We start from the raw sequence: 25,861 nt of genomic DNA, 5'->3' as shown, positions 1-25,861 counted from the left end.
CCATGGGTCAGTATGTGCTTGTGTGTGTGTCCATGCATGTGTGGATTTGTGTGACCTTATTGTGTCTGTGCACCACTGCGTGTCTCTGTGTATGTCGTGGGTCCTTGTGCTATGTCATTGTATGTTTGTGCCAGTATGGCCGTGTGTCAGCGTCAACATGTGAGAGCAGGTCTGTGTGCCATGGTGTGTCAGCACAATGGTGCCCCAGTGTTTGTGTGGTACCTTTGTGAAGGGCTCAGTGTATGAGTGCGTGTGAGCATGCATGTGAGACACCCTTTGTGAGATGGTGTGTGTGTGTCTGTGTCACTGTGTTTGTGTGTGCCTGCTTCCCTCCTTCCTCCCTCTCCCTCCCTTCCTCTCTCTCTCTGTAGGAGCCAGACAACTCCCCAAGCCTGGATTAGGGACAATTTATCCACAGGCAGAGAAGGAGAATTCCAACCTGCCAGAGCCTCCCTCCTCTGATCTGTCCCCCCTTTCCCTGTGGTTGGGTGGGCACAGAAACACAGCCCGGCAGCTCCCAAGCCCTTGGGGAGCCCCCACCTTTGCAGCTCCCCAGAGGCCCAGGAGGAAGGAAAAGATGGAAATCTGGGTGGCCCCAGAGCCCTCCAGTGGGGGTAGACTGGCTGCCCCCCATCCAGGCCCCCACAGCTCAGCTCATCTTGGCCCTGTTCTCCTACATATGGTAGTGGTGGGTGGGGGGAGTCTGCATGGGGTCTGCCTGGCCCTGGGGGTTGGGGGGACTTCAGGAGCAAAGCTGCCCTCAGCCCCTCCACAACCTGATACTCCCCAGCAGATAAACGTCAGGCCTCCACCCAGTGTAAATGAACTTCCAACAGTGCCCACACAGGCTGGGGGAGCCGCTGGGAGGCAGAGGACAGTGTGGTGCAGAGAACGCAGCAAGGAGGGGTGCAGGGGCTGGGCTGGGACTAAGGCTCCCTTCACGGTGCTCCAGGCGCAAGGCAGAATCACATGTTTCCCATTAGCTGCTCTGGCCTCCTTGTTCAGGGGGTGTTGGCTGGGGGAGATTTGTTCTGGTTGCAGACACCAGCCGAGACCACACAAGAGAGAGAGAGGAAAAGACAGAAGAGAGAGAGCGTGCCAGAGGGAGAAAGGAGAAGACAGAGAGGAAGAGGGAGAAAGATACACAGGGAGACAGAGACATGGCGAGAGAAACAGAGACAGAGAGACAGAGAAAGACAGAAACTGGGCGATGGGCAAGCACAAACACAAAAGCAGAGACGGACTGGTGATGAGGGGCTCACGGAAGAAGGGAGATGGAGAGGAAGGTAGAGAGAGCCGGGTGAGACCTCGTCGGAGGCTGAGGGGAGGGGGTAGCTCAGGCCCAGAGTGAGTCTGAGGCCAGTAAGGACCAAGGAAGAGCCCCAGAGGGAAGAGAGGCATGGGGGAAGTGAGCCAGGCAGAAATGGGAAAGGCAGGGGAGAGCAGGGACCAGGGATTTCTACAGGAGCCTGAGAAAGAGGCGGCGAGGCACAGGCAGGGTGGGCCGGGCAGAAGGGCCGAGGGGAGGCCTATGTGGGCAGCAGACAGGCCGGAGCTGGGATGTGTGGGCAGGGGGAGTGGACACGCCCGAGCTGGCCGGGCGGGGGCGGCCAGCGTGCCGAGCCTCCCGCCTCCTGACCCTCGAGCCTGGGAGAGATAACAGGCCCGAATAGTGCTGACTTGCGGTTCAGAAATCCAATATCCTCCCCGGTGCACTGATCGACTACCTGAGCTCCCGGCCCGCGCAGAGCTGCCCCGATTAATCCTGCGGCTCCACAGCCTTAATTAGTTTAACAGTTTCAGGGGCAGGAGAGGCAGGAAATAGGGTCCCCAGGCCCTCAGGGACACAGCTCCCCACTCCCCATGCAAACCCTGCCTGGTGCCCCACCTCACACACACCTGTCCTGGCCCCAAAGGCCCTTCTCCACACCATCTGAAGAATGCTGGGTCCCTCCGCCTGGGGAACAGTCCCACGGGCTGGCATATGGGTGAGAGGGTAGATCATGTGGGACTGAGCGCCCCCCAACCCGCACTTGTCCCTCTGCTCAGGGCCCCAAGCGTTTCCTCTGGCCAGCCCTTTGGGGCTCTGTGGTCTGCATGGGAAGGCCCCACCAGCTGCCAGCCCCATATCACCAGGCAACATGTCGTCTCTTTAGAGTGAGACACGAGCTCCCAAGTTACTGACAACTTCCCAACAGCATGAGAGAATCACACATGCCACTCCCCACAACAGCCTGCGACGGGCACATGGTGACATCTCACACACACAACAGCCAGAGACAGGCGCACAAGTCGGTGACAACTCTCCTAACGGGATGAACTAAGCACATAACCTGTCGCTTCCCCCAAAGCATGAGATGGGCGCACCTGACACACCTTCAACAGCATGGGGCAGGCGTCTGTCACCCCGCACAATGGCATAACTGACATGCAACCAGGCACCCCCACACCCACTAATAGGATGTGAATGCACAGAGAACCTGTTACACAGCTGACCAAGACACACACACAGGCACACACACACAGAACCTGTCACACAGCTGACCAAGACACACACACACACACACACACGCACACACAGAGAACCTGTCACATAGCTGACCAAGACACACACACACACACACACACACACACACACATGCACACACAGAGAACCTGTCACACAGTTGACCAGGACACACACACACACACACACACACACACACACACACACACGGGACAAGTCCCACCTTCCAGGTGTAAGGAAGGCATGGAGCTCTCCACCCACCATACAGCATGAGGCAGGGACACAACGTCGCCCCTGCCTGGGAATCCTCCCTGAAGACTGTGGGATGGGTACACAACATGTCACCTCCCCGGCTGCCTCAGACAGGTGACAGCCCACCTCACCCCTCCCCTATCACTGTCACCAGCCTGGGTAGTGCTGTCCCTCTGCCTGCAGAGGCGTCACAGCTCACAGGGCATGAATGTCACCCCAGCACTGCCAGAGCCGGGCACAGCCACACACTGCCCCAGTGACAAACACCACTGGTCCCAGAGAAGGTGAAGGCACACAGGGCTCTGGTGTGACCTTGGTCTCTGGACACCAGGAGGGGAGGTGCTGTGGCTTCCCGCCCAGTGGCGGGTGCTGGGGGAGAGGAGTGCTGGGGAGGAAGCTGCTGGTCACACGGACTACCTGGAAATGCCACCTCCCCCAGCCCCCACTCCACTCCATTCACCTCCCCCGGCCCCCACTCCACTCCACTCCATTTCTCATTCACTGTAGTTGTGTATCTAGGAAGGGGGCCGAATCAGTGGTGGAGGGAGGGCTGTCCTGAGGCCTGAGGAGCTGTTACTATGAGACTGCTTAGAGATCAGTGGGGAGTAGGGCAGTTAGGGGTTGCTATCACCATGTGCTCAGTGGGGAGGGGGTGGGATAATGGCTTGAGACCCCCACAGCTTCCAGGGAAGCACTTCTTCCTTACAAAGGCCCCCTCTCCAAACTTCAGGCCACAGAGCTGGGGACAAGGAGGCCAAAGTCCAGGGACATGACTCACCCAGGGAACAGGCCCAGCCTGCTGGCCATAGTGGTAAGGGAGGCCAAGAGCCAAGAGGCCCGGGTTCCAGTCTGAGCTCCTCCAGGGCCAAGCTGGGTGACCCTGGAGCAGCAGCTCAGTCTCTTTGGCTTTGGGGAGGGGGGAAGGGGCCGCAGCGAGAGAAGTGCCAGGGTCGGAGAAAAGAAGCTGAAGCTGGAGACCAGCAGACAGGAAACTTCAGGCCACGGAGGGCTCCAGCCCCGTTCCCCTGCTTCTTCACAAGGAACCTCAGCTTCCTCATCCGTAAAATAGGGACAACAGTGCCAGCCTCATGAGACAAGATAGCATAAAGTGGGCCACTGCTTAAGAAATGGGAAGCTTCTGATTGAAGAGAGGGAGAAATAGACTAAGAGACTTGCCCAAGCCACAGAGCAAATTAGGATCAGCTGAGTTCAGCCTCTATCTCCTGGCTACCCACCTGGAGCTGTTTCTTTAAGACTGCTTGGAGGTCAAGTGTGGAGGGGGACAGGGGAGATGCTGGGGTGTTGTTGGATGCAGTGCCTCCCTGCCGCCCAGTGAAGACCAATGAATCTGACAGGAGTCCCTAAACCCCACTTGGTCCAAAGCTTGGACAAGAGGAGTGGCTCTAAGTAGAGGGAGGCACCCCACCTCCCACCCCACCATGACCAGCAGCAGCACCTGGTGCTCGGAAGGACCAGAGGATCTGAGATGTCAGTGTCTAGGGCCCCTCGTTTTATAGGAGCCCAGAGAGGGAAAGGCCTAGCCTGACGTCACACAGCATGACAGCAGAAGAGCCTAGAGTCCTGGCCGGGAACAGCCTCAGAGCAGAGTCCCTCTAGCCCCTGGGGGTGGCTGGAGCTGGGGGGCCCTGGGGGACTGAGCAAAGCGTGGCGACAGATGGCCTGCCGAGGCAGCGGCGATCTGGGCGGCTGGCAGGCATGCTCGCTCCCGCGCAGGGAAGCGGCTAATTTTAGCTGAGGCCTCGATGCCAGCTTTGTTCCCCCCACCCACCCGCCGAGGGGGCCCAGCATGCCTTGCGTGCAACCTGCCTCCCCCAGGCACCCCTACTCCCCCGCCTAGCCCCTTGGTGAGTAGTGCCCAGACCCCAGGATCCTAGAACGGCCTGCCTTACCAGGCCTCACCATACCCAGAGGTGAGGCCTGGCTTCCCCACCCAAGGGCCTGTTTGCCCACGATGCCAAGCTCATGCCACGAAGAGGGGCGAGAGAGGAAGGACAGAGGCCACTGCCCAGACTGGGAGGGCGGGCCAGACAGCAGGGGCTGCCAGTCTTGAGGGGAGGCGAGGCACTGTCCTCCACCCAACCCTTAAGGAGACAGGACCCTGATTCCACCCATGCCCTGGACAAACATTCTGTCTGGTGTCCCCCGGCGCTGGTGAGCAAGGGGCGGGAGTCACTCTAGTCTTTCCTTGTTCCTCATAACTTTGACTTTGTTCCAGGAACTCAAAGCACTTTAAAGAAGTCAGACATGAAGCAAGGATAGTATCCCTATACCATCTGGGGAAACTGAGGCATAGTATGAAATTGCCATCATTTTAGCAAGGGAAGGAACAAATTCCAGGAATCAGTGAGGCCTGCCCTCTAGAGAGCTTCTTGGGCCAGTTTAGCTCCTGGGACTATCTTCTGTTCCTAACCTGGGCTAGTGGAAGGTACACTAGATGGATGGAGCCCATCCCCTAAAACCCTGGAAAGGCAGACTCACACTCTTGTTTCCTGGTGCCACACTCTCTGCAGGTTCTTTAACCTTGCACCCTCCATTTCAGGTTCAACCACACAAGCCCAGTGGGGCTTCCAGGACATCTGGCCCCCACTAAAAAGAGGAACCCTTTGGGGTGACTCTGGAGCCCCGCCCCCCGCCCCAGCTCCCCAACCTTCACAGGCCTGTGAAGGAAACAACCTGGTAGGAAATAGAGTAAGGAGAACTGAAAGGCCCAGCTCTGAAAGAAAGATATGTATTTAGAAGGAGAAAGTCAGAAGAAAGAGAGGGGGCGGGAGAAATCAAGGCAGAGACTCAGATCCAGGAAGAGAGACAGAAAGACGAAGGACACTGAGGCAAAAGAAACAGGGCAGAAAGAGGCTGAAGGAGAAAATGATCTGGAGGGAGGGGGCGAGAGCCAGAGAGGGAGAGAGAGGGCGAGCATGCCAGAAGAAGGAAAACAGCAAGAAAGAGACTCAGGAAGAGAGGGAGACAAGGAGGAAGAAAAAGACAAAGAGAGAGACAGGCAGGATGATGCAGAGACAAAGACACATGCACGGGGGGAAGAGATGGAGAAGGAACCTGAGGAGTCTGCACAGACGGGCGGAGGCACAGAGCACCAGCGACCCAGGAGCCAGAGACAGACAGAGGGACTGACACACCCAGAGCCCCACAGCGACAGTCGGAGGGTGAGACACACTCAGATGGGGCGGGAAGAGGGGGTGACACTAAGTGTTAGAGTGTGGGGGGAACAGCAGGAGTAGGCAGAGGTGAGGAGGGAGGGGGAGAGGGAGGAGGAGGAGGAGGAGGAGGAGGAGGGATGTCGTTGCCAGAACTGGGGGGGACAGAGGACAGAAATGGAATGTGGGTCTGGGCATGAGGCTCACAGATGCATCAGCTCTGGTTTCAGCTGGGGCAGTTGGCTGCTAGGGTGGGGGGAAGAAGGAGCAGAGCTGTCGAGGGAGGGGGGCCTGTTGCCATGGCGGCGGGCACGGCAGGGGCACAGTCTGCTGGCACTTGGCGCTCTGGGCATGGTAGGGGGCTGACTGAGGGGGAAAGGCAGGGTAAGGAAGAAGCCTCGCCCCTGCCCTCGGGGTTCTACCAGGAAGAAAGTTTCCAGAGAGCCACAGAGATGTTAGGAGTAGAGCACAGCTCTGGGCCCTGCCCAATCCTAGGGAGGCTGCGGAGGGTGCACTGCTCTCCAGGCTGTGTGTGGGCATCCCAGCTTCCTGCATGCGCCTCAGGCTGGCCCTGGGGACCCTCCTCTCTGTCCCCTCCAGTCTAGCTGAAGATCCTGCATGCTGCTGCTTGCTGCCGCTGCTGCTTGCAGGGGAGCAGCAAGATTGTGAATTCAGGATCTGTAATCCTAACGCAGAGCCCAGGCCTACCGGGCTCCAGTTGCCAAGGCGACGGCGGGTCAGAGGGCAGCGCGGGGCGCCCGCTCCTCCAAGTCAGAATCCCAATTGTTAAAGCCCAAGAATAAACAGCTGAAGCGGCCGTCGGGGGGCCGGGAGGGGGGGCTGAGGTCTGCATCGGCTCAGTGTGGTGTTGTCAAGCGAGATGTCACTAATTGTCTGAAGGAACAGGCTGAGGCAGCTCTTAACTGCTTCCGTGCCACCGGAGACACCTTGGCTGCCTGGCCCCATCCCTGGGGCCTCCCAGCATTCCACCGGGCCAGGCTGTTGGTGGGGGCAGTGCTGGCCCAGCATAATCCCTGCCTCCCTTGCACTGCACTGAACCCCACATACTTGTGGCTCCTAACCCTCCTCTTTGCCTAACTTGGAACCTCCCACCTGCAAGCTAAATCATTATGTCCCCAACGCAAGCACCCCCAAATCCACTGGGCCCACAATACTCCTTGTAGCCCAGAACTGCCCCTTTGGCTTGCAAAAGCCCTCCCAGCTCCCACAACATCTCTCCCTCTTCCCAGAAGTTGGGGTTCTGGTCCAGATTTGTGAATTGCAGAGGAAAGCAGGCTTAGGGCTCTTCCAATCTGTGGGGAGGGACAGGGAAGGGCAGAGGCCTCCTATGGGGAAAGGTGAGGCCTAAAGCAAGTCTCTGTGCAACTCCCTGCTCTTAGTCACATGCCTGAACCAAAGGCCTGAAGGGAGCTGGGAAACCTGGTGTCCAGCTTTGATGCTCCTACCTCCTTGCTCTGTGTGACTCTGGAGGCAGTAGTGACTATTCTGAGGCGGGCCCGTGTCTGTAACGCTTGACCAGAGGAACACCCAACCCTGTGGGTGAGAAGGGCCCGATAATACAAGGTGGACAGCCAGCAGAAATGCAGCCGGTAAGACGTTCCATGAAAAACATGGAGCAGTGTGGGGTACACAGCAAACTGCTCAGTGGACGGCAGCTAGCGCTGGCAGTAGGGCTGGTACTGCCCTTACTACAGAGGGCCCTAGAGGGTGCAGGTAATCAGAAAAGGTAGGAGGGTAGGTTCTGGGAAGGCTTCCTGCACAAAGTGGTACTTGGCAAGATCTGGGGCAGGTGGGCAGGAAGGTGGAGCACTCCAGGACAGAGGTCTTGTGAGGAGCTTCACCGGAGCAGAGCAGCTCGGTCTCCAGGTCGCGTGTTCAGCCTCTCCTAGACTTGGAAGGGCGAGGCCTTCAACGGTCTCCGCCCCTTAGGCCAGCCCTCCCTCTTCCTCCACCTCCCGCCGACTCCACCCACGGCGCGTCCCGAACACTAGGAGCGTGCCGGCGAGGGGGCGGGCCGCGCGGGCCGGGCTCCCGGAGATTGGTAGCACCTGGAGTGATGTCAGAGGGGCGGGGTCGGGGCTTCGGACACGCCCTCTTCCCCCGGCCCTCTTCCCCGGACCCTTTCCCCCGCCGCGGCGCGGGTCCCCGGGAGGGGGCGCCCCGCTCAATGCGCCCCTCAGGTGGGGGGCCTGCGGCGGGCCGGGGCGCTGTCCGTGGGCGGGGAGTTGGGCGCGGAAACAGGGGATCCCCCAGAGAGCGCCCAGCCCAGCCTGGGGCTGGACGCGTACAAAAGGCGACTTGTTCTTTCTCGGGATGCCTGCGCCTTCTCAAACATACCTACAGCCGCACTCCAGGGACAACTACACCCACACAGCCACACAAAGCCTGTCAGGGTGGGGCGCGGGGGGCTGGCGAAAGCCCCAGAAGTCGGCTGTAAGAAGAGCCCTGCCCCGAACCTCCCCACTTGCCACATACTGAAAGCCCCCTCACCCCATCCCACTCCAAATCATCTGGATACTACCCCCCATCACCTAGTGTGCAGCCCTGGGGACACTGACGCAGTCACATTCTGGAAACTGCCTTCTCCCTCATATGGTCTATAGCTCACCAACCCCTGCTCTAGAGTCAGACTGCCAGCTGCAATGTTGGCTCCACACTGTGTGACCTTGGCATCCAATAAGGCCTGTTAAGGTTACTTTTTACTGAGCACTTACTCTGTGCCAATCTTCATCATCACCTACATGGTGAGTCCTATTAGTCTTATTTTGTAGATGGGGAAACTGAGGCTTGGGTAAAATAGCCTGCCTAAGATGGGCAAGTATTTGAACCCCATGTTCTTCCATGTCGCATCATCTCAGCCTCCCATCACACCACCTTATACCCTAGTACCCCACCACACACACAACCGCAGACAGCAAAGCCATCTATCTCAGAGTTAAGGTGTAATTCTCCACCCCAAACGTATCTTGCTGTCACAGTCTAGTACCAGGAGGGTTCTGTCACTACTCAGTGTGTTTGGGGAAGGAAGGAGTGTCTCCTACCTCTAAGCTTCCCCAGCCCTGATGCTGGCCGTCAGGAGTCATAAATGGGGCAGAGTGAGAGCAGGGCCAGAACAGGCTACCTCTAACCTTTCCAGCAGGCTCACCTCCACCTCCCCTGACCCCAGGATGACAAAGCACTGCCATATTGGTTGGGGTGCCTGGCCTGTAGCTCTCCCTGACCCCATAGGCCTGGACCCTCCCCTAGCCCCCAACTCCTGCTGAGAACAAGTAGAAACAAACTCCTTCCTGGAGATGTCAAAGCACCTTTCCTGGGGCAGGCGGCACTGTGATGCCCTGAGCCTGGTTAGGGAGAAGGATCGGGTTACTCTTTCCCCAGCTGTGCCTGGACTCCCTGGAGCTGACCTTTCACCTCAGCCAGGCCAGGACCCAAAGGGGGCTGGAGTCCAGCCTTCACCTCCTGTTAACCCTCTGCATTCCTCATCTTTCCATTCCCCGGCCCCCAGCGGGTCTCAGGAAGCCCAGCCGGGCATGCCAACCTTTCCCTACCCTCCTATCCTAGGGTCCGGTTTCCCAGAGAGCTTTACAGAATGCTCCTCCCTGCCCCCTGCCCAAGCTGCCCTGCCGGGATCAGATACCTCCGCCCAAGCAGCTGAAAATGACCTGGGCTATTTTCGCTCTGGGATCACGTTGCAAACTCCCCCTTGAGCTGGCAGCTTCCCACACCCCTCCAGACCATCGCCCCCCACCCCTCATCCCTCACCCAGGGCTACTGACTAACAGGACAGGAGGGCTTTTAGAGACCACTGGCCTAAACCCTTCAAACAGGGATACTGAGGCCATTAGGAGTCAGGCACAGGGCTGGGCAAAGAACCAAGTTTCCTGGGTCCCCGCCCAGGTCTCTTTCTACTGTCTAGCACAGCCTGATCCATACCCTAGATCTCAAATCCTCTGACCCAGCCAAAAACCTAGCCAACCTCCCCTAAGCACCAGAAAGTCACACTGCAGGCTACCAACAAGTCCCTGAGCTGCCCTGCATGTCAGAAACTGCCTTGGCCACACTCTTCTCTTTGTTTAGAACTGGGACCAGGTCTGTACCTGTGTCACAGGCACGTGCACCACTGGAAGGTTTTAGGGGGTGCAAATTGGGAGGAAAGATAGGGAGATTGAGGCCTAGAGGAATAAGGAGATGGACTCAAGCTTTATGTATCTTAATACTTCCCAGCAGCCCCTTGCCCCAGCTTCTTGGTCCCCCCTTTCCATTCTTGCAAACCCAGCCCCCTCCAGGCCCCTGCCCCTGTCCCTCTGCCTCAAGCCCCAGCCCTCCTGGGCAGGAATGTGACTGGTCAGGTCTGAGCTGACCACATGAGTGGTTATAAGGTGACAGACCCCCCCATTCTCCCATCCCCCCAGCCTGGGGGAGCTCACATACCAAGGCAAGGGGTGGGAGAGCTCCTTTAACCCTTTGCAGCCTGACTGTCAGGGAGAAAAGGCAGGGTACTCTACTTCCTGTGACCAGAGCCAGTGTGGGCTGCCAGGTGGAAGGAGTGTAGGAAGAATCTCCTTCAGTGAGTGGGGGTGGAATGAGGGTATCTGCCCAGAGTCCCCACTAGTATTCTCTGCCACCCCAAATGTCTCATCTCATCTCCCATGCCATTTGGAAAAACAGTCATGAGCTGGTGCTGAGGGTGGAGAAGGAAAAGAGGTGCTGAGGATGGAGAAGGAAGAGACAACCTCGGGAACCCCTAGTCTGATGGGAGAAATACAACCTTGCCCTGGGGAGTCTGACTGGGGAGACCAGGCACAGAGGCAGGCTGGGACAAAGAGCCTGGAGCAGAGCAGAGCCTGGAGCTGCAGCAGGAGGAGGAAGAAGTCAGGGCAGGAGCAGAACAAGTCAGGTGGGGTCAGACCGGACAGGCTTCCCGGAGGCCCCCGTGGCCCCCTCGGCCCACAGCCCTCCCCCCAGGCTCTGGAATCTCGGGGGTCAGGGCTGAGGGACAGCCCCACCCCCTGCTCCCCTCAGGCTCAGGAATTCCACCAGCCAAGGGGGGGGCGGGTGGCTGCTTCGGCCTCTGTCCAAGTTGGCTCCCACTGGACCGGGAACAGCAGCTCCTCCTCGGCCCCCTACCTCACCCAAGCCCTGGGGCTGGCCCCCAGCCCCCTCCCCTCCCCCTCCCAGGCTGGCATGGTGTGTGCCAGGCGCTGGCAGAAAACAAACCCGCCGGGGTGGGTTTGCAGGGAGCGGGGTAACCTTGACACAGTTGCGGCAGTCGCTAATGGCAGACACACACTCCGCCTGTTCTGGGGGGACTGTTGCCGTTGCTAGGAAACCAGCAGCCGCGTGAATGGAAATGGGTCAGTAAACCTGGGGAGAGATAGTGTGACACTCGAACCACTGCAGCTGCTCCAGCCCACACCGAAATCCCTCCTCTTCAATATTTATCACTCCCGCCTGGGCCCTCAGCTCCTGCCAGACCCTGCACCAGCCTGGCCTTCAAACCTTCACTCAAGGCCCAACAGGGGTGGGGGAGAAAAGATGGAGGGGGTTGCTTATCCATTTTGGGGGGTGGTCCAGACAGGGTGGAATTGGTTCTGGAGGAGATTGAACAGGAAACAGAGTCTAATCCTGTGGTGGGGAAGGGGTTAAAAGGTCAATTCACGCCTGTTCCTGACTTAGGCACCGTGGTAAAATTACTGAGAGTGAGGGGGCTTGAGGCTGCCCGCCTGCTTACCTGTGGAGGGACTGATTAAGACAGGAGACCTCCCTCCAGGTGTACTGGGGCCTCCCTCTGTATAAAGATAGAGGAGACGAGGCACCCAAAACATGGCCAGGATTCACTCACAGCCTGAAAACACCACCGGATGGTCCCAGTACAACCTGACATCTGATAGCCCAAATGACCAGGAGCTGCCTACTGCCTTACAACACCGTTCTGGACAGCTACGCGTCGTACCCCAGCCAGCCACACACACACTGTTCAGAGGCCCTGACAACACCCCTACAGATACCCCCACAACAGAACATGACAACTCCAATTCCGAACAGTGCCACTCAGTTCAACATCCATAAACAACTGACAAACCCAGGCGCAGGCGAAACCACGCAGTGTGGGACTGTGCTGACTCCAGCCGCTTCCCCAAGAGGCTGGAGCCTCCCTGAGGAGCCTGTCCTGACCCAAAGCCTGGTTCATGGATGTTTCTTCCTCCCTCCCACTGCCAGCCCCCTCGTCCTGCACACACCTCAACACACTGCCCCTGGGATCGCTCTTCTGGAGACACCACCATCCCGCGAGCTAGCTGCCTTGTGCACCGCGCCCCCATTCCCTGGAGGCTGACTGGTCACTGACACACACATTCCCTTCCCCTAGAAGCACGCAGTCTCACAGCCCTGCCTGACACAAGCTCTTGTTCCTGTGCACAGGCCTCTCCACAGACAACAGGGACCCAGGGAAGCAGCGGTGCCACTGGCTTGGGTGATCTGCCCCCTCCACCCACCACAACCTCCACCAGTATCCTTGAAGGGTGTGTCTCAGGAAGGGAGGCACTCCAGCCTTCTGGGGGTGGGGTGGGGATACCTTGACAGGAATCTCCGAGCTGACTTAGTTCTCTGTGTGCGCCTATCTCCTAGGATACATCAGTCAACACAGGCTTGGAGCCTGTCAGAGCTAGAAGGTGCCTTAGGGAGCCACTAATCCAACCTCCTTCACTACGAAGGAGGAAGGAAACCAAGGCCCAGAGAGGGGAAGCAGCCTGCCTAACGTCACACAGCCCAACTGCTGGTTGCCAGCCCCTTTTTCTTTCATAGTTCCCCACTGGGAGCCCTCTACGGGTGGGAGAGACACTCGGGAGTAGGGTACAGTTAGCCCAGGAAGACTTTTCTGAGGCCGAGGGAGGTGGACTAGTTGGAAGAGGCATCTGTAGTCCTAGAGAGGAGTTTATGAGAACTGCCCAGCAGTGCATCCAAAGCCATGAGCACCTCGCAGCCCTGGAATTTGGGTCACATAAATTTGGCGGAATCCAGGCTTTGCCAGAAAGAGCTAGTGGATGCTCATTCCTGCTCCATTTCCTATCCCAGGGCCCCAGAGAGGTGTCTCCCCAAACCAAAGGCAAGGGAAGGTTACACGGATCCCTATACCTGGCCTTAAATGCAAGTTCCCTCTGTGGTCCAGGGCATCCCTGCCTTTTATTATTTACATAGATGTCTGCCAGGAAGCCTCTGCGATGCATGAGTAAAGAGGTGTTCTGCTAGGTAGTTTTTATTTCAACTCCATTTTGTAGAAAAGCAAATTGAGGCTCACAAGAGGTAGGGTAATTTGCTCAAGTTCACACAGACAATAAATGGGGCCTTGAGCTCCTTCCAGTACACCAGGGTCTTTCCCAGTGGACACTGAAGGCCAATCAAACAGGAAACAGGGAGAATTGGGGGTGGGGGAGGTTGGGAGTTCACACAGGCCCAGACCCGACATCCTGGGCTGAGGAGGAGCCCCAAGGCATCTGAATTTGAATCTGGGTATCTGGCAGTGGTAGAGTGAAAGGTCAGCAAAGAGATGGGAGGAAGAGGAAAGCTGAATTCCACCAGCCTCACAGCTTGCCTGGACCATCCCCTGGGGAGCCAGCCTGGTGCTCTCTGCCAGCCCCCGCCCCATCCCCAGTGGAAGGCAAAAGGAGCACTGTGAGGAGACTAGTGTGACAGAGACCTTGAGAAGTGAACTCTCACAGGCTTGGTGCAGGGGAAAGGAATTCAAATGTTTTGGGGGCTACCTCTATTCCTCGGGATGGGGCTGATGTCACACGGGTGCCCTTCATTTCCCACCCTTACTATGTGCAGACGCTATGCTAACTGATTGACACGTTGTGCAACCTGAAGCCCCACCACAAGGCCATGGCCTATCTAGTGTTACCTAGTTTTTCATGTGAGGAAAGGGAAACTCAGGAGTAAAGGGACTTGTTCAAGGTCACATAGCCAGTAAGTGGGAACTGTGGCATAGGTGAAGGGTGCCTATCCCCACTGCTTTTGTTTACCATGGTGAGGGTATGCTAGGTGGGGGCAGGAAACAACTGAACAGGGGCAACTGGCAGGGGGAGAAGGGTCCACCATCAGATGGGGAAGACGCCTGCTGAGTTGCCAAAAGGTTCATCAGTTTGCATAGCACCAAATGGTGCTGGAAGGGAACAAAATTGTGGGAAAGCGCCCCTTCCCCTCCCCAACAAAGGGCAGGGTAGACCTCTTTCCTTCTCCCACCCACAGTGCCAAGAGTGAGCCCTGAGAGGTCACTTACCTACTCCCCTGGATTCTCAGGGCTCCTGTAAAAGGAAACCCCTCCCACTCCGGGGCCCTTCTCTGGACTCTGGGGCCTGCAAGGTGCAGAACTGCCCTCAAAGAAAGCCACTGTCGCCGTCGGGGAAATTATCCAGGATTTTCCCAGCCCTCCGCTCCGCAGTTGGGAGGCGGAGCGGCGGCGGAGGTGGGAGGGGGGGCATGCTGGGAGAAGACTGCCTTGCCTCCCTCCTAGCAGCCCTCAGACTCCTCTGGCTGGAGCAAGAGGCTCCAGTCCGCAGGCCCAGCAGTTCTCCGGGCCCGAACAGCCCGCCTCCGAGTTTTCCCGCCGCCATCGCCTCTGGGGCTACCTGGCAGGCTATACTGCCCTCTGATCCCTGCCACCTCCGCCCCCCTCCCAGATGAAGCCGCAGAGTTTCTGGCTCCTGGAGGAGGTGACGGGCCGAGAGGGAAACCAGGCGGCTGGGGGAGGGGCGTTGCCTGCACCTGGCCCTTCTACTCCGCTCAGGCCCGGAGGCGCAGGACTGGACCCCCGCCAGACCCAAAAAGAGAGGCCGGGGAGGCGAGGAGTGCCCCCTCCACTCCCGCAGTCTGGGGCCGGGCGGCGAGGTCTCCCCCTACCACCCTTGCCGCGGAGGCGCCCCCTAGGGTCGAGCGCCAGGCGCCCCTGCCCGAGCCGCGCGCTTAGCTCGCTCCCCCGGCCGGCCGCGCTCTCCAGCTGCAGGAAATTCCAGAAGCTCTCCATCATCCCCGCGCAGCGCGCAGTCCGGGCTGCCAAGGCTCCCAGAAGGAGAGCCACATGCCGGCCGGCCGCGCGGCCCGCCCTCGGCCCCCACCCGGTCCAACCCGGCCGGGTAGCCACGTCGGGCCGGGCGGGGGCCAAGCCGGCCGCCCCTTCCTGCGCCCCGGGCCCGGCGGAATGCGTGGCAGCCCCGTCCGGGGGCTATTTTGAGCGGGAGGGGAGCGGCCCGCCCTCGGTGTTTTCGGCTTTTTCCTGGCCCCCGGCCCGCCAGCCCGGGCCCTCCGCTGCCCGCGGAATCGGGGGCGGGGGGGGGGGGGCGTCACGTGGCAGGGAGAGGGAAGAGCCGTCGCGATCCGGGTCGGGCTCGGGCTCGGGCTCGGCCGGGGGACTGGAGGCGCCCGGCAGCGGTCCGGACCTGCGCTCTCGGCCGGGGCTGACTGGCGGGGTTATTAATAGCGCGCCTGGCTCGGGCAGTGGCTCCAGGGCGCCCGCTACCTGCACGCCCCTCCTCCAGAGAGCACAGGCAGCCCGGCGCTCCCTCCGCAGCGGCGGACTGAGGCCTAACTGGATAGCGCCACCGTGAACCGGCGGCCAATCACAGGCCTCGATTTCCTTACCTGTAAATTGGGGATGAGCTACCTGGCTTTATAGGGTAGGTGCCATATAAAGGTTTTGTTCCTCTTCTTGGGCAAAACGCTGTCACAATTGGGGGACTCCGTTTTCCTTATTAAAATGAAGGGGTCTGAAAAGACCCTCTGCAGGGAAAGCATCCGGACATCCGAACAATGCGTTTTCACTGACCACCTATTTGTGCCTAGCGACTACCCAATGGTCACTGCCAACACGGGGCACCTGCCCTGCATTGTTAGCATGCGCTCACTTAATTATAAGTCCTCCATAAAGTAGGTAATGTTATCCCCTTTTTCTTAACGAGGAAGCTGAAGTTCACGATGAAGGTTAAGTGACCCACCAAAGGTCACACAATGTCAGAGCCTAAAGTCAGAAACTCTGGTTCCAGAACCCATTAACCACTGAACACAGTGTTCACACCCTGACACAGGCAGGATAAGCATTGCTGCTTCCCTCCTCCCTTCCAGGCAGTCCCTGGGGACTCCTGCTCTGGTCCCAGTTCCAGGCATGAGGGTCTGTTCTCAACAGCTGCACTGGGGCCATTCCCACCTCCATCTACCCATAGGGACATGGGGAGACCACACCAGTGTCACCCTTACAACAGTGGAGGCTGGTTTTGGGCATGTGGTGACCCGTGACCCTGGCCCTGTCTAGGCACTGGCCATCCTGAGTCTAGCACCTCACACACACATATATACAGTGCATCCCAGTGCTCACCACCTGCCTACACCCCCCAGCACCAGTACCCAGTCATGACATGAATGCAGAGACCAGCACCCTACCTTGCACTGGTGACAGTGCCCCCCATCACAAAGCCAGCAGCTTCAGACAGCATCCCTCAACATTCTTCCTGGCTACTCTGTCCCTGTCCCCCACTCCTCTCCAATAGCTCACAGTCCAAACCCCACAATGGATGGGGAAACTGAGGCCCAAGAGGAAGGGATGGGAGGACACAGTCATCCCTCTTGTGACCCGGGGATAGGATCATAAATGAGGAAAGAAAATTGCCTTTGGCCAGTTAATGACAGACATGGGCATCCAACAGAAATCATTCAGCTCCTGGTTGGTTGCCCCACTGCAGCCCTCTGAATCTGTTCAGCTCCTGCCCTGCGGCAGCTAGAGGGGCCCCCATGATAGGGTTCTAGAAATGGGCACCAAGCTGCAATCAGAGTCCTAAGGACTAATCTCTGCTCCCAAGTGTCAGTCCCAGACTACTGGGCCCCCAGGTTTCACTAATCCATCAAATTCTAGACTCAGCCCAGCCTCAGAACCATGGGGGCAGGGGCACCTGGGGGTGAGGGGAGATGGCATACAGGGGGAACAGCCTAGGACAGGGCCTGGAGCTGCTTCCTGCTCCCCCCACTCCCAAGCAAGGAAGCACAAAGGCTGGCAGGCCCCCCACTCCGCCCCGGAAACCTGGCAGTTTATTTCTGTCTCTGGGCCCCCTGTTTCCACAGAGTCACTCCAGGAAGGCTGGCAGCAGCTGGCTTGGAGGGGTGGAGCTCCTGCTCTCTCAAGGGTCCTGCTCCCTCCCCCTGACCTGCCAGGCCAGACAAGGCTGAGGTGACACTGGGTAAGGGACAGGAACTGGGGGCCAGTGCTCAGAGGTGATACTGAATACCCTGAGAGGCCAGAGCCCTGACAGAGATTCCACCTGAGGCCAGGGAGTCAAGACTCCAGGGGAGGGAAACTCCCACTCCCCAGCCCATAGCCCAGATGTTCTCCCAGGCAGTCAGACTACACCCAGTTCAAGTCTGCTAAGGGTGTAACCTCTAGCGAGTGCAACCCTACTTATTGCAGATTATTCTGGCTCATAACTCCTCTGGACCCTGGTCCCAAAGAAAAGTCAGTTTCTAAACCTGTGCTGTCCAACATGGTAGCCACTAGCCACATGTGACTGTGGCTAGTCAGAACTGGAATGCGCTGTAAGTACAAAATATACACCAGATTCTGAAGTTTTAATACATTTTTTAAATGTAAAATACCTCAATAATTTTTATAATGCTTATACATTGAAATAATAGTATTTTGGATATACTGGGTTATATAAGATAATTTGTTGGGCCGGGTGCAGTGGCTCACACCTGTAATCCCAGCACTGGGAGGCCGAGGTGGGTGGATCACCTGAGGTCAGGAGTTCGAGACCAGCCTGGCCAACATGGTGAAACCCTGTCTCTACAAAAAATACAAAAATTAGCTGGGTGTGGTGGTGGGCACCTGTAATCCCAGCTACTTGGGAGGCTGAGGCAGGAGAATTGCTTGAACTCGGGAAGTGGAGGTTGCAGTGAGCTGAGATTGTGCCACTGCACTCCAGCGAGGGCAACAGAGCAAGACTCCGTCTCAAAAAAAAAAAAAAAAAAAAAAGATTAAATTGTTAAAATTAATTCCACTTACTTCTTTTTACTTTAATGTGGCCACTTGAAAATTTTAAGTTACATATGTGGCTTTTTTTTTTTTTTTTTGACACGGAGTCTCACACTTTCACCCAGGCTGAAGTGAAATGGCGTGATCTCGGCTCACTGCAACCTCCACCTCCCATGTTCAAGTTATTCTCCTGCCTCAGACTCCCAAGTAGCTGGGATTACAGGTGCCCACCACCATGCCCAGTTAATTTTTTGTATTTTTAGTAGAGACGGGGTTTTACTATGTTGGCCAGGCTGGTCTTGAACTCCTGACCTCATGATCCACCTGCCTTGGCCTCCCAAAGTGCTGGGATTACAGGTGTGAGCTACCACACCCGGCCACATATGTGTCTTCTATTATGGGTCTACTGGATAGTCCTGTTCTAACTCTTTTTTTTTTTTTTTTTTTTTTTTGAGACAATGTCTGGCTTTGTCACTCAGGCTAGAGTGCAGTGGTATAATCACAGCTCGCTGCAGCCTTAATCTTCTGGGCTCAAGCAATCCTCCCACCTCAGCCTCTTGCATAGCTGGGACTACACGCTACCATGCCCAACTAACTTTTTAACGTTTTTGTAGAGACAGGGTCTCACTATGTTGCCCAGGCTGGTGTTCTAGGTCTTGTGGGTTCTGGCTTTGGACTAAAGCTTTGCCTTCTCTAGATCAATATCTGTGTGACTTTAGCTCACTCACTTTCTCATATCCAGACCACAGCCTTATGTGTTAGTCTAAATCTCACCACCCCATACCACCCTACCTCAATTTTCTGTGAATCTAGGTTCAGCCAGAGATTATGGCTTAGTCTGCTTTATACACACTATTTAGTGCATTTCTTGTTCATCAATCCCCAATATCTAGATCTCAGCAAGAGTGTGACTATAGATCACCTTTCATGTTAACTTGCCACGGATCTAAGGTTCCAGCCTGACAGGCCAACATTGTTTGCTTAGATCACTGTCTAATTAGGTTTAAAATCTACATACCCCTAAGGTTCTAGATCAGAGGTTGGCAAACTATGGTCCATGGGCCAAATGTGGCCTGTTGTCTGTTTTTATAATTCAAGTTTGATTGGAACACAGCCATGCTCATTCGCTTATGCACTGTCTATGACTGCTTTCAAGGTACCATAGCAGAGTTAAGTACTACTCATGACAGACACTGAATGCTTACAAAGTCTAAAATTTTTACTTTCCAGAATGACCGTTTTAGATGAGCAACAAATCCAACCCACTATAAATTTAGATTCCAGTCCAAGACCATGGCCTAGTCTAATCTAGATCACCTCCTGCTGTGGTTCGAGACAGTGCTGCTGACCAGGATCTAAAACCAGAGCCTAACACTGGTCCCCTGGTGCTTGGGTTCCGAATCCTACTCTGATCTCAGCAGATGGGCCCCAGGACTCCTCTCTGGGATGGAAAGGGTGTCTCTACTTCTTAACTCCCCTAGAGAGATCAAGGCCCATGGGCCCTTCTTGATGGCCTTGGGATGTGGGAGGGAGGGTAGATTCCAGAGACAGCACTGGAGGCTGAGTCAAAGAGTTAGGGGTAAGTCCTTCCAGAACAAGGGGGCAAAATATAATGAGGCCAAGAGATAGAGGAGCCCCACCTCCACCCCTTCCCGGCAGGCTCCAGAGCAGGTCACTTAGCTGGGGGTCATGTGGGACAGATACCAAGCCCTCTGGAAGCCAGGTCAGCGAGCTCTAAATGAAATCCGCATCTCCAGCCCCTTACCTCCAACTACCTGATATATCTCCCCTCAGGGCTGAGCTGGCACCACTACCCCTCTTCCCTTTTCTCCTGCTCTGCTATCTCCACGGCTTTCTTTGAAAACCTTCCCATACCTGTCCCCTTCCCTGCCATTTCTTCTTCCTGAATCCTAGAATCCTTGGCTAATCTTTGTGGTTAAGATCTCAGGGTCTGGATCTGACAAGCCCAGGCTTAACTTCCAACTCTGACTCTAGGCAAGCCACTTCATCTCTCTAGGCCTCCTCAGTTTTCTCATCTGTAAAATGGCAAATAACAATGGTAACTATTTCACAGGTTGTTGTATAGCTTTAACAAGATCCTGAGGTGTATCGCTCTGCCCAGTGCCTGGCACATAGTAAGCATTTAATGCTAGCTGCTATTTTTATTACTGTTGATCATCTAGCTTAGTTCCGTAGATGGACTTCAGCAGGTTTATAAGCCTCACAAAATTTTAACCAACCAAAAACTTGGTTTCTGTTTTTGTTTTGTTTTGTTTTTTGGAGATGGAGTCTCACTCTCTCGCCAGGTTGGAGTGCAGTGGTGCGAGCTCAGCTCATTGCAACCTCTGCCTCCCGGGTTCAAGTGATTCTCCTACCTCCCACTCCCAAGTAGCTGGGATTACAGGTGCCCGCCACCACGCCCAGCTAATTTCTGTATTTTTAGTAGAGACAAGGTTTCACCATGTTGGCAGGCTGATCTCGAACTCCTGACCTCAGGTGATCTGCCCACCTCAGCCTTCCAAAATGCTGGGATTACAAGTGTGAGCCACCACATCCGGCCTATTTTGTTTTTGAGACAGGGTCTCGCTCTGTATCCCAGGGTGGAGTGTAGTGGCATGATCACAGCTCACTGCGGCCTCAACCTCCTGGGCCCAAGTAATCCTCCCACCTCAGCCTCCCAAGTGGGATCACAGGCATGTGCCATCACACCTGGCTACTTAATTTTTTTTTTTTTTTTTTTTTTTTGAGACGGAGTCTTGCTCTGTCCCCCTGGCTGGAGTTCAGTGGCCGATCTCAGCTCACTGCAAGCTCTGCCTCCCGGGTTCACGCCATTCTCCTGCCTCAGCCTCCCGAGTAGCTGGGACTACAGGCGCCCGCCACCTCGCCCGGCTAATTTTTTGCATTTTTAGTAGAGACGGGGTTTCACTGTGTTAGCCAGGATGGTCTCGATCTCCTGACCTCGTGATCCGCCTGCCTCGGCCTCCCAAAGTGCTGGGATTACAAGCGTGAGCCACCACGCCCAGTCCAGGCTACTTAATTTTTTATGTCGCCCAGGCTCAAGACTTTTTTAAAAGTTTTTTTATTTTTTTTAATTTTTCTGGAGAGAAAGCCCCTAGGTCTCATCATCTTCTCAAAATGGGTCCTTAGCCAAAATGGTAGCCAGGCAAAAAAAAAAAAAAAAAAAAGGGCAGGCACATGCCTTTAGTTCAATCCAAATGGGAAAACAGAGGTGCATAATAAAGAAGGGACCCTCAGAAAATCTGGGCAGATCCAAGGCCAGAACCCAGGGGTATCCTCTCCCAGGCCCTACTCCTTCCACCAGTCCAAGTGGTCTCTCTGATCTGACCTCATCATTTCTCACCTGCTTGGCTGTGGCAGCTTCCCAGTGGGCTCCCAACCTCCAGTCGCCTCCACTGAATCTCCTCCACCTCGAGCTAGCTACACCTTCCTCAAATCCCATTCTCACGACACTGCGTCTCTGCCCCGAAACCTTTAACAGCTCCCTACTGCTGACAACATCAAGGCCGAGGTCTTTAGCCTGACATTCAAGGGCCTTCAGAGCCAGCTCCGGCCCCACCAACCTCCTGGCTGTTCCCTCTCATCTGGTCAGCAGGGCTGACTTCTTCCTCTTCTCTCTTGCCCTCCCCTGAGTCTCAATGCCACCCACACACTCACTCCGTTCTGGACAGATTCTGCCCCTTTGCTCAATCACACAGTGTCTCAGGCCTCCCCTGCTATGCCCTCGGGATTGCCTCTGGGTCCAGCCAACCTCTGAACTCACCCTGATTCTGCCAGACCAGCAGAAGCTGGCCAGGCTTGGCTCCAGGAAACAGGCCTCTGCCCCTGCTCTCCAGTGCAGCTCCATCCCTGGACATTGACCCACCTCGGCACTGCCCACATCCCTCCAATTCCCATCTCTTTTGTTTGTCCTCTAGACTTTCAGGAACAGAACAGCGAATCCCACAGGGAGTTAGCAGGTATAGCTCTGTCCTCAAAGTCATGACTCCTGATTCAGTCGGATTGTTGTCTTCAAGCCACAGTGTCCTTATCTATAAAATGGGGATGGCAATACCTGCATGTCACTTGATTCTCACGAGGAATAACTGCCTTGTAAACTGGAAGATGCTTTTTCTATTAAAACCTACTATACAAATAAGAGTAACAACAGCCTCCATCTGTACACTGACTTAAAACTGCAATAACCCTGTAACGTGGGCTTGCCCGATGCCCCTTCTCTGATTCATTTTCCTCCTTTGTACATATCACCATCTAATGACCATTTATTTCACTTGTTTTTACATTAACTGTTTTACCCTTTAAATGTAAGCTCCTTGAGGGCAGGGATTTGTGTCTGTTTTGTTCACTGCTGAGTGTCCTAGAAAAGTGCCTGACATCAAGTGTGCACTTGATGGTTAAGGAATGCATGAGTCAAGTGCTTACAGCGTGCCAGGCACTGTGCTAAGCACTCCTCACAGAGCATCTCATCGGAGGGGTCAGGTACTTTGATGACCCCTCATTTTGGAGATGCGATGTTCAGCTGACTTGCCCTGGTCACGTGGTGGGATGCAACCTAGCTAGGATTGGACTGCAGAGCCTGCTTTCTTCATCACTATATTGTAGTTTCTGTCCAGATGGGGGTTTATTTCTATTTCTTTTCTTTTTTTTTTTTTGAGACAGAGTCTTGCTCTGTCACCCAGGCTGCAGTGCAGTGGCGCAATCTTGGCTCACTGCAACTTCCGCCTCCCAGATTCAAGCGATTCTCCTGCCTCAGCCTCCCAAGTAGCTGGGATTACAGGCGCCCGCCACCACGTGGGGTTTTACCATGTTGGCCAGGCTGGTTTCGAACTCCTGACCTCAGGTAATCCGCCCACCTCGGCCTCCCAAAGTGCTGGGATTACAGGCGTGAGCCACCGTGCCCGGCTGTTTATTTCTATTTCTACATTAGCTAAGCCTCTCAAATCTGTCACCCTTCCTATGTCCCTGAGGCCACCAGCCCTCCCAATCCTCATCCTGATCTCACTCAGCAATTTCCTCCCACTTCTCGGCCCTGAACCGCTGTTCATTCTCACCTCAGGGCCTTTGCTGGTGCTGCGCACCCTGCCTGGAATGCTCTGGCTCCCCCATCTCTTTCAACTACCCATTTCTCAAGATTCACCTCTCCCGGGAAGCCCTCCCTCCAGACTTCACTTGCTCCCTTCCCTGAGCTCATGCCTTGTTGTTTATTGCTAGTAAAACCCACTCGGGGAGTGTACGTTGATTTGGTTCATTCTCTAATTGTTTCCTGAAGTTGAAGGCCTTGCTCACCTCTGTCCTTCCTTTCTATTCCCTCTGTCCCTCTCCTGGCCAGGTCTCCCCCTCCTTCCTCTGCTGGATTAATGCCCTCACCCCTAACTCGTCTCTTAATCAGGTTTAAAGCTTTGTGATTAATAGTATGGCTTTTGAGTCTCTCAAACTGCAGCTCCACCCTCTCCCTATTAGCTGTGTTTCCTTGATCATGTCACTATACCTCTCTGAACCTGATTCTATCTGTGAAATAAGGATAATATGAGCACTTGCTTCATGAGCAAATGTGCCTGGCACATAGTAAGCACTAAGTATCAGCCCTTTATTATTTCTATAGCATCTTATCTTGTCACTTATCTCCATTCTGAAGTCTTCAGCCTCCTCTCTGCCTCCTTCCCAAACAGTTGTCCCTTCTTTCCAGATTATGACGATGATAATAAGATTGCTAACATGACCCCTTACGATCTGCAGTGACTGGAAACATGTCTGGCACCCAGCAGTTGCTTGGTATTAGTTGTTGAATAAATTAATCAGCTAATTTAATCCTCACAACACCCTATGGAGGAGAGAAGAACTAGTATTATATTCATGTTACAGACAAGGAACTCAAGGCCCAGAGAGGGAAAGCAGCTCCCAGGGGCTGGGATTTAAACCCAAGCAGTCTGACTCCAAAGCTGGGCCGCTCACTGCCCATTCCATCCTTGCCATTCCCATCCTGATCTGCTCTGATGCCAACCCCAGGGAGGGACCCTTTCTTTCTCCAAGTATTGGATCTTAGCATCTAGAGAGATGCTCACTGAGCCCCTGCTCCAAAGCTAAACCTTCATGTTTTATCTCATTTGAGCCTCACAAAACCCTATAGCACCAGTGCCATTATTATTTCCCCTCAACAGGTGAGGAAACTGAGGCTCAGAGAGGCGTCAAGTAACTAAGGACACACAGGATTCAAAGCCCAAATTCTTTAAATGATATGATGTTTTTTGCAATGTTTTTCTCTTATGGTTTTATCCAGCTGTTGGGAATGGACGTATCTGCCTTGTTTTCCCAGTGAGCTGGGCAGCAAGCTCTCTGAGGCCAACCCTTCCGCCTCTCCCATTGGTGGCCAGCACTGTAGCAGGGTGAGCTGTGTTCTATAGAGGCTTCTGAACTGCTGATCTGCACACTCCTAGGGAGGCATAGCCTGACACTCTGCCTGTTTCCCCCATAGCACTCTGCCCTATCACCCCATCAAACTTAGTGTTGGGAAGGGCAGGGCTAGGTCTCCCCTTCGACCTAAACTAGAGGCTCCCCAGAGATGCCTTATCTCCCAGGAATTCAGGGCTCCCATCTCCTACTTAGGACAACAAGGGGGCAGGACAGGCCAGGTGCAGTGGCTCATGCCTGTAATCCCAGCACTTTGGGAGGCCAAGGTGGGTGGATCACCTGAGGTCAGGAGTTCGAGACCAGCCTGGTCAACATGGTGAAACCCCGTCTCTATTAAAAATACAAAAATTAGCCAGGTGTGGTGGCAGGCGCCTGTAATTCCAGCTACTTGGTCTGGGCAACATGGCAAAACCCTGTCTCTACTAAAAATACAAAAAATTAGGCAGGCGTGGTGGTGCATGCCTGTAGTCCCAGCTACTTGAGAACAGAATCACCTGACCCTGGGAAGTCGAGGCTGCAGTGAGCTGTGATTGCTCCACTGCACTCCAACCTGGGTGACAGGAGTAAGACCCTGTCTCAAAAAAAAAAAAAAAAAAAAAAAAAAGAACGAACAAATGAACAAACAAGGACTCTGGATCCCAGCCTTTCAAGTTCAAAGGGCGGCTCCACCACATACTGACTGTGTGACCTTGGGCAAGTCACTTTACCTTTCTATGCCTTAGTTTTCTGATATATGAAACAAAGACACTAATAAAAGGGCTGCTATAATGATTAAGTGAAGATCTATTTACAAAGTTGGAATCGTATCTGGGACATGGTAAACACTATATACGTGTTTGTTAAATAAATAAAAGTTGAGCTCCACCTAGCTCTGGAAAGGTCCCCGTGGTAGGGTACAGAGCTACTGACAAAGCCCGTTCCAAACATATAACTGAAGACACACAAGGAAACGTGAAGAGGTAGCAGAGACCGCACACCTTTGGGAAGCCCCTTGTGGCAGGGACCCACTCCTCCTCCCCACATCCTCCAGAGACAGAGGACCCCATTTCCTGGCCTAATCAGTCTTCTGTCCTAATCCCCCCACCCTAGTCCTCAAGCCACTTCCCCTCCCCTCCCTCCAACTGTTAACTCTTCCCATGCAATCAGATTGTGGCCAGAATTCAGGCCCTGCTGCTTAGTTGCTGTGTGACCCTGGGCAAGTTACTTAGCCTCTCTGAGCCTCAGCGAGCTCCTCTATACAAGGGGATAATCCCCCTGGAGGTCTGTCCTAGGGATTAATGAATAACTGAACTCATACCCACGGATATGTCCATAGATACTAAGACATGCTGGTGTCCCACAGTCCTGAAAATGTGGATGGGGATGCTGTTTGGGCACTGGGGTTGGGGAGAGGGGAAAGGGGCTGCTGTTAAAAACTGACCCCAACTTCAAAAGTTTCCCCAAGGGTGCCTAAGCACCATCCAAGGCAAG

The 25,861-nt window shown here is 55.1% G+C and overlaps 1 protein-coding gene across 50 annotated transcripts in view; it reads right to left on the bottom strand.

The window, feature by feature from the left end:
- Positions 1-25,861, bottom strand: part of AHDC1 (AT-hook DNA binding motif containing 1) — a 70,504-nt gene that overhangs the window by 26,459 nt on the left and 18,184 nt on the right. Inside the window, exon 1 of one of the 50 annotated variants that reach the window (XM_015132818.3) lies at positions 14,231-15,135. The exons of the other annotated variants lie outside the window; for them this stretch is intronic. The gene's annotated coding sequence lies outside the window, so the exon portion shown is untranslated. Of the gene's footprint in view, positions 1-14,230; positions 15,136-25,861 lie in introns of those variants that run through there. 50 annotated transcript variants of the gene reach the window in all.

The sequence above is a fragment of the Macaca mulatta genome, chromosome 1 (assembly GCF_049350105.2).
Source record: "Macaca mulatta isolate MMU2019108-1 chromosome 1, T2T-MMU8v2.0, whole genome shotgun sequence".
In the NCBI taxonomy this organism is placed as follows: Eukaryota; Metazoa; Chordata; class Mammalia; order Primates; family Cercopithecidae; genus Macaca; species Macaca mulatta.
The sequence above is the reverse complement of the archived record's forward strand: the minus strand, read 5'-3'. Positions and strand labels throughout refer to the sequence as shown.